We start from the raw sequence: 6,040 nt of genomic DNA, 5'->3' as shown, positions 1-6,040 counted from the left end.
CCGTGAAATATGAACAGTAATCAGTTATGAAACAACAACAACACACAACAATGTGAAACAAAATTCATTTTGTCGGTAAAATGTAAAAAGGTTTACAAAAGTTACGTTAATTCATTCAAATAATAATAAATAAAAGCCTGAACTGTAATCGGGAATCAGGTTTTGGTGCACAAACTGACATAACCTGAATCTAATGCACTTCAATGACTCAATTAAACATGAAAACCGATTCTTGTCTTCTCCACCAGGCACCATGATAACGTTATAGCAAATTATGACAAAGAGGAAATGGACACGAGTTATTCTATTAACATTAGCTGACAGAAAAACATTTAATCACCTTTACTTAATATCAGCTGAGGGATTTTGCACATCGGCTTTTGTGGTGTTTTTTTTAACTACAGAGTGGTTCATCTCGTTAATAGAGGATCTCTGCCGCTGCTCAGCTGTTGGCAACTCGCTGCTCTGTTTCCGCTTCCGCGTTCAGTCACGTGTTTTCAACCAGCTCCACAGGTGGAGAGCGGAGTGAACTTTCAGAAGAAGAAGAAGAAGAAGAAGAAGAGGGGGAGGAGTTTAAATCAGCTGATGTCATCAGAGGTCACTGTGATGTGTGTTTCAGTGACCTCTGACCTTTGACCTCTGTGTGTTAGATAAATAAAGTGTGTTCGTAACTTCCTGTTCTGTTTTGTGCAACAGTGAAGTCAGAATCATTTATTATTAATACTTATATTATAATTAATTATCATTATTTATATATTTATTTTCATTAATCTGCTGATTGATTGTCGATGAACTGATTGATTGTCGATGAACTGATTGATTGTTCAACCTGTAACACGAAGCATCACTTCAGTCTGCTGAGACGTTAACGAGAGAAGATGATCACTGACAAAAAATACTTTGACGATTAATCGATTATTAAAATATTTGCTGATGATTTTTCTGTGACGCAAAACGATTCAACAAAACTTTATTGTATACGCTGCAGCTGTTGACACATCAGCTGGAGATCAACAGGTGATGCTGTGAAGATAAAAACACGTCTCAAACAGATCTGATGAAATGTTTCTAAAAGTTATTTATTTGTTTTTAAGGAAACTTTAAGATGGAGGAAGCTGCATGTAATCTGATGAATGGTCCCCAATGATGTCACTCAGTGGCTGAGTTGCATTGTGGGTAATGTAGGCTCCAGGTTTTGTAAAGGAACAATGTGTGGAATCAAAAGGTGATATCTCCGGTTCATTTGTCCTTAAACGGTCCAGAATGAGTCCAACAGTGTGGTGACCAAAACCTGGAGCCTACATTACCCACAATGCAACTCAGCCACTGAGTGACATCCCAGATTACGTGCAGCTTCCTCTGGAGCCTCAGACCTGTAAACACATTTTGATCACATTGGTTTGATTTAACGCGCCTCTGTTCTCTGTTACAGAGATGTCTACTGAAGTTAGCATGCTAACCAGCTAGCCCCGGCCCGTCCTGGATCCTAATATTCATCCACTCTTCCTCTGACATCACACCACTCTGTGACTCAGCATGCAAAGGTTAATATCTGTTGTAGTTTTCTGTCATTGATGATGGCTGCCGTCCAGGAGTGAGGGTTGTCCACTCTGACACCTTCAGCCTCTTCCTCCTCGACCTCCTCCTCAAGATGAAGGAGGAGCTCAGCGGTGGTCAGTGATGGTGCCATCAGCGCCGCTGCAGCTCCACCACACTCCACACCGCTTAATGTGTTGATGAACTGTCTCCTTCCACCTGATGCCATGAACTTCACATCAGTCCTGCACATTCATCAACATCTGCTATAAGATCAAACTGGAGGCCTTCAGGGACCCTGAAGGGGCCTCGCTGCAGTAGCCTGCTTTGCCCAGTTGCTAAACTAACCCTGACAGGAGGAGCAGGAGGAGGAGGAGGAGGAGCAGGAGCAGCTGGAGGGGACAGAGTTGGAGATGCAGCGTTTTGATTCCTCTGATAAACTTTATGAAACAATCAGTGAACATAGATCAAATCAAACAACAGAAATGAATCAATAAGATGAAGTTATGACAAACTGATCAAATAACTTAACAACCAGCTGAACTCTGTTAAAGACGTCAGAGTGAGACCTCTCATGTTAACACAGAGGATCACTGATAACCTGCAGTGACCTCACTGTGACCTCACTGTGACCTGTGATGACCTCAGATGACCTGTCAGGTGGAGTCAGATGTGACAGAAACAAAACATCTCAGATCATCTTTCTATATTTAAACATCATCAATAATAAACACAAACGTTTACTTCTGATGATGACATGTTGTTACTCAAGTAAATGTCTTGAATGTTGTAATAGATTACTTTAACACTTCTTCCTCTACGGTCAGTAACAATATCTGGTCTCATGGGTCCAATCAGAAATCAATCAAATAAAAATTATTGTGGAGTTTTTATTCATCACAACTGATTATTGATGATTGCTTTCTTTCTTTCTTTCTTTCTTTCTTTCTTTCTTTCTAATTGATTGATTGATTGATTGATTGATTGATGCGGTGTGACTCACGTGATTGACAGAAAAATCCCAGTGTCAGATTTCACATCCCGTGTCCTTTAAAACTTTACGTAAGAAAGCTGAATTCTCGTCTCCAGTTACTGAGGAACACAACAGAAAACTACACACTGTGTCAGAAACAGGAACAGGAACAGAAACAGGAAAAGAAACAGGAACAGGAACAGGAAAAGAAACAGGAACAGAAACAGAAACAGAAACAAAAACAGGAACAGTATAAGGAACAGGACCAGAAAGAGGAACAGGAACAGAATCAGAAACAGGAACAGGAACAGGAACAGAAACAGGAACAGGAACAGGAACAGAAACAGGAACAGAATCAGAAACAGGAACAGAATCAGAAACAGGAACAGGAATAGAAACAGGAACAGAAAGAGGAACAGGAACAGTATCAGAAACAGGAACAGAAACAGGAACAGAATCAGAAACAGGAACAGGAACAGGAAAAGAAACAGGAACAGAAACAGGAAAAGAAACAGAAACAGAAACAGAAACAGGAACAGTATCAGAAACAGGACCAGAAGTAGGAACAGGAACAGAATCAGAAACAGGAACAGAAAGAGGAACAGGAATAGAAACAGGAACAAAAAGAGGAACAGGAACAGAAACAGGAACAGAATCAGAAACAGGAAAAGAAACAGGAACAGAATCAGGAAAAGAAACGGAAACAGGAACAGTATCAGAAACAGGACCAGAAAGAGGAACAGGAACAGAATCAGAAACAGGAACAGGAACAGGAACAGAAACAGGAACAGAATCAGAAACAGGAACAGAAAGAGGAACAGGAATAGAAACAGGAACAGAAACAGAAACAGGAACAGAAACAGAAACAGGAACAGAAAGAGAAACAGGAACAGAAACAGGAATAGGAACATGAACATGAACAGGAACAGGCTGCGACGAGTAAAAAGTGTGAAAAATTGTCCTCAACAGGTGAAATATGTGAGAAGTGAGACCAGCAGAGGCTGACTGAGAGTCTCTGCTGACTCCTCATCACATCCACTCCTGTTAATCACAAAACGTTTTATTATAAATTAATTTAAAAGACTAATTTCTTTATTCATCACGAGCAGCTGAAGGTCAGGGGCCCATTGAGGGGCCGCAGACAGACAACAAACGGGAGATCTGATCATCTGTTCGCTGCCTCGCAGGAAACAACAGCAAGGGTTTTAAAAAACTGGAAAATTCAATTTCTGGTAAAAAGAGAAATAAAGCAGAGTGATCTGTGATCTGATTGGCTCCTTTATGGGGCCCCTCAGTGAGCGAGGGCCCCGTCGGACTCTATCGCTTCTGACTCTACTTGAGTTCATCGTGTTTTCAGCCTTTTGTGTGAGAATGAAAAGACTCTTCAGCAGAGTGGAGCGACCTTCTGACAGCAGAGTGCTTCAACTTCCTGTTTGTCACAAACGTGCTGCGTTCACCTGAGCTCAGCAGGTTCATCACACACAAGAACACCAGGCTCACACACACACACACACACACACACACACACACTGTCAACCCAGAGTTAAGATATATGATTCAGACTGAACTTACAGCTCCAGGTTTGATTATACAACTAATGTTTATGTTGAAGAATATGATGAACAGACTCCATGTTTCTACTCAAAGACAGAAAGAAGTTCATGCAGAACATTTGCTGAATTTACAAGAAGGAACAAATAAGTCAGAATCAGTCAGAGACAGAGTTTCACACAGTTTATAAAGTGTCTCCAACTCAACAACTCACTAAACTGACACATTTGTTAAGGGAGTCTGGGGACAAAGAAGTCGCCTATACTGGTTACTGTTGAGTGTGTTTGTAAAATGTGACATGTTTAGATCAATAAAATGTTTCTTCTTTCATAAATTGAGTGTAAATGGTGAAATCAGTGTAAACAGTGTTCAAACAGCCATGTTGTGTAATTTTACTACGAAGACAAAGTTAATAAAATAAAAACAAAATGGAGGCACAGATGGAAGTTAAAGTCTGTTTTTATATTCTGAGGAATAGACTGAAACATCTGACTGCTCTACCTGTTCACCTGTGTGTGTGTGTGTGTGTGTGTGTGTGTGTGTGTGTGTGTGTGTGTGCGTGTGCGTGCGTGTGTGTGTGTGTGTGTGTGTGTGTGTGTCTGTCTGTATTATGTGTGTGTATAAAGAGCTCTGCAGAGTGGAAAATGATGGCTTGTGAAGAGGCTGTTGTTGGACGTCAACAGGAAACACTAACAGCCTTAAGTGGCATTAAGACCCACTACAGTGTGTGTGTGTGTGTGTGTGTCTGTGTGTGTGTGTATGTCTGTGTGTGTGTGTGTGTGTGTGTGTGTGTGTGTGGTTTGCTAATAATGGGGGTCCTGTTTCTTGGACCATATGGGGCTTTTCTTTCACACACGCACAAACACAAACACACACACACACATACACACACACACACACACACACACACACACACACACACACACACACACACACATTAAAGCACTGTGTGTGTGTGTGTTCAGTTTAAATCCAAACATTTAAAGAAAAAATATTTTCCACCTCTGCTTTTATTTTGAAGGAGTTCTCAGTGTTCTGCTGCTTCAGATCAGTTTGAACCTGCAGGAACATCAGAACCTTATTTTGGTTCTGTGAGGTTCTGGTGGATGATGATGTGTTACTGATGCCTATTTTTGTTTAAGTGCACATAAAAATGTTTCTGTTGGCCCAATAAAAATGATTTCACTGCTGAGATGTTTCTGTTTCCATAAGGTCTAACACATGTTAAAATGAAGTTGCTGCTTCAAAAGCTCAGCAAGTGACAAACTGATGCAGTGATTTTCCTCAGGGGTGCCCAAACTTTTGCATACCACTGTAAATGTCCATTAAAACCTCCTACAAAAACAAGATGATAACCGATCTAGAACCCATAGAACCTACTTAATAACCCTAGAACCTCATGCAGAACCCCCTCAGTGACCACTAAGGGTCTTAAGGAACACTACAACCACCTAAAGGCTCCCTAGAAGCACCTAGAAGCTCCTAGCTAAAACGAAAACCACCTAGCGGATCCCATAATCCTCCTCAGTTACTGGAACCACCTACAGGAAGACTAGAACCACCCAAAGCAACGCTTGAAATGCCTCGAGGTTTAGTAGAACGTCTTCAGTTACAAATAAAGAAATCAACCAGCATGTACAGGCTCCCTAGAACCGCCTCAGTGACATCAGAGCCTCATAAGCTACCAACCTATGAATGGACCTGTGGAACAGGGGCCCAGAGAACCACGCAAGTAACCAAGAGAACCTCCTAAATGGCCGAAGGGTTTGTAAGACCTCATCAGTGACCGCTAGAACCTGCAAAGTGAACTAAAGAATATCTGATCATCACGTCCCGTCCTCCAGCAGAACATTTTATTGATGTCAGCAGATCTCAGATATTAACGTGAACGAAGGACGATGTTCTGACTGATCGGACTGATGGAAACACTGCACACACACACACACACACACACACACACACACAGACACGCATACACAC

The sequence above is a fragment of the Pagrus pagrus genome, assembly GCF_965226575.1.
Source record: "Pagrus pagrus genome assembly, chromosome: 8".
In the NCBI taxonomy this organism is placed as follows: domain Eukaryota; kingdom Metazoa; phylum Chordata; class Actinopteri; order Spariformes; family Sparidae; genus Pagrus; species Pagrus pagrus.
The sequence above is the reverse complement of the archived record's forward strand: the minus strand, read 5'-3'. Positions refer to the sequence as shown.